The sequence below is a fragment of the Rhagoletis pomonella genome, unplaced genomic scaffold (assembly GCF_013731165.1).
Source record: "Rhagoletis pomonella isolate Grant_MI unplaced genomic scaffold, Rhpom_1.0 Rhpom_scaffold_00005, whole genome shotgun sequence".
Taxonomy (NCBI): domain Eukaryota; kingdom Metazoa; phylum Arthropoda; class Insecta; order Diptera; family Tephritidae; genus Rhagoletis; species Rhagoletis pomonella.
In genome coordinates this window covers 17,917,092-17,920,143 of record NW_023458559.1, presented here as the reverse complement: position 1 = coordinate 17,920,143, position 3,052 = coordinate 17,917,092, and the positions used below count along the sequence as shown (strand labels likewise).

Below are 3,052 nucleotides of genomic sequence, written 5' to 3'. Positions count from 1 at the left end.
TGCCGCTATATGCGAAGGAGAAAGAGTTGAATTCCAAGTGGTACTTTCGTTACTGGGCACAGATGTGTTTTGACCAGAAAGTTGACCTTGGACCCACCCGCTACCCTGCGTGGTATATGGAGGGCGAGGTGCCATATGAATTTGAGGAGGATTTAAAATCTCTTTTGCATTGCCATATAGAGGCGACCCACCAACATATGGTTGGCTGCATGATAACTGTGAGTTATACAATCTAACAGGATCGAAAATGTGAAAACCCCTGTCGGCGTGACACATGTTGCTAGTGGGTACGTAAGTAAACGTAGAATTCGACATAGGCAGATGCCCGGAAAAATTATTGGATGACTTGTACCACGCTGTAGAATAGAGGTTATTCATCATCGAAGTTATGTTGCTAACCGAGCTTACAGATGATAAGTTGTGCTCTGTTCATGCCAATAACGGGGCAGAGCGAGCACATGGGACGGGTCTAAAACCGTATGCGATGCTGCTAGTTCGGCGACCATATCTGCAGAAGTTGCGCCCGATGTTGATGTAGTGGGTTCTCTAATAAATCCGCTGCCCGATGGAGTAGGAGATGAGTAAGCATCCACGTGCATGGGAGCACCTACATTCGCGGTCGAACCTTCCCCGTTTTGGGCCGTTTCCCAATTCTGTGCCGGCGCATCGGTAGTCGTAAATGTTAACTGTGCTAACTGGTGATGCTGTTACACAAGGTGTGGTCGTAGCGCAAGGGTGTGCTTCGCATATTTGGTTTGGTCTCGAACCTTCCATTTTGTTTATATAAGTATGTAGGTACTTAGATAAGTCCACAAATATTTTAGACTGTTTAGACTAATTTTGAGCGTCCTTTATTTCATTGTTATGCACGCTAAAATCTGCGAATATACAAAGCAATGTACATACGTACATACAAGTACATAGATATATGCATGTGGAATTAGAAAAACAATTTCGTTAACTCACTTAACTACTTACATTTGTGCTTGCTCCTGCAAATTAATGTTTTCTCGCCGCCAGCCAAAGGAAAAAGAACTTTAAAGAAACAAGTAATTTTTAGCAAAAGAAAACCGACTTCAACTCCCATATAAAAAAAAATATATATACATATATCTCATGATCCACTGATCGGATCTCAACCAGATTAGTATGGGACCACCTCTGAGACACTACCTTTCCGATGCAAAAAGAATTATTGAAATCTGTTGACGTTGAAAAAAAAGATTCCGACGAACTGATAACCTCCTCCTTTTTTGGAAGTCGGTTAATAAATGCAATTGGATGCAGCGTATTACACGCGAGCCTCTGTTGGCGAGAATTTGCATTACTTTGCAGACGCAGAGCTGCAAATTTTAGTACATTTCTTTAATCAAAACTTGAGCGCGTTAATTACAATGTTAAATTAATTAGGCGCGTTAACATAAACTTTTCCGTATACTCTGTAATATTCCTCCGCAATTTTGTAAGATAAACTAACAATTTATAATCGTTGCTTTGCAGCGATATATCTTCTCTAAAATGATATACATACATATGTATGTATAAATATTAGGGCGTATTGGAAATTAAATTAATAAATTTTTTTTTGTTTTGTCACACCGTGTAATAAATAAAAAATGCATTAAGGACCGTTAATTTTTTATTTTTTTTAAGTATAGTTAAATCATTAGTTAAACTTAACTACAGAAAATTCTGTGTAATTTTTCTGTAGTTATGTTTAACTAATGATTTAACTATAATTTAAAAGAGATATATTAGCAGCCCCTAATATGCTATTTTTGTTATAGAAATTTATGTGTGCTATGTGTTTTCTACCGTCTGCTGTAATTACTTAAAACGATAACGTCTTCGCTGTTCACCAAATCGGTCTATAGCTTTGTCAATAATCTCAGATTGGTTCTCTGTTACAAAACTTTCGATGGACGCTTAGAATACACAAACCCAAAGACAAAGTAATAAACAATTGAACTATAAATTTATTATTATTATTATTATTATTTATTAAGCAAAGTATACAAAATACAAAACTTAATGTACAAAAAAGAGTACAAGCTGCTAAGGCCATCGACTCACTGTTTGAAATATTTTCACTTGAGAAAATTCAATATAGCTTATACATATATTCATAATATTTATAAAAATTACGACTAAGATAATATAAAAAAATAGAGTGCAGTGTTTTATAAGAGTAAATAGCAGTCTTTTATGAAATTATTTATAGTAGATATATTACAATGATATATAGTTTTTAAAATATTTGACGGGTTCACAGAACTAAAATGTTTTAGCCTGAAACTCTCTAAAATTAAACAGTCCTTGAGGAAGTAACGCTGGAGCAAAACGGACAGGAAGCTGGAGATCCTCCGGTGAGTAAGTGTCTGTGCGTGATGTCGGTATGGCCAATCCTTAAGCGTGCAAAAATTGTTAATTGGTGACGAGTAATATTGCTGGGATATATTACTCTGCTGCGATCTGGGTTGAGACTAGCATATCTGTGAACGAAACTACGTCACTCTGCACCCCGTTTCGCATGTATATGGCGTTGAATATGCTTTCTTAAGTCTTTGGGATCTAGGGACATAAATTGAAATGTAGGCGCATCTTCAAAATAACGAGCGGTTCGGTCGGCAAATTCATTCCCAATTATACCAGTATGGCCAGGAACCCAGAGTAATTTGATTTTGTTTTTATATTTTACACACAGGTCACGGATTTTTGAAACTAGTGGGGTAAAATTGTATATGTTAAGGACCGCTTTGAAACCGGAGTAACTGTCCGAGCAAATGACAAATTTCCCTTGGTTTTGTACAGCGAATTCCATAGCTTTGTAAATTGCAAATTCCTCAGCTGTAAACACCGATGAGTAAGTTGGTAGAACACCACCGGATATAGTTTTACCATCTTGAGTAACGACTGCAAATGATGTATTCATTCGTTTGCAGCCATCCGTATATATTGCAGAATAATTAAGGGACGTCAATTCGTTCATTAGTTCCAAAAAATTTTGCTTGATAAATATTTTATAATATTTAGTCTTGACAATAGGTTTTTT

At 36.4% G+C, this 3,052-nt stretch overlaps 1 protein-coding gene across 1 annotated transcript in view; it reads right to left on the bottom strand.

Moving 5' to 3' along the window:
* The window catches only part of LOC118738746, a 2,533-nt gene extending 1,497 nt beyond the window's left edge, over positions 1-1,036 (bottom strand). Inside the window, exon 1 of the mRNA XM_036469679.1 lies at positions 979-1,036. The gene's annotated coding sequence lies outside the window, so the exon portion shown is untranslated. The remainder of the gene's footprint in view (positions 1-978) is intronic.
* Between the last annotated feature and the right edge of the window lie 2,016 nt (positions 1,037-3,052).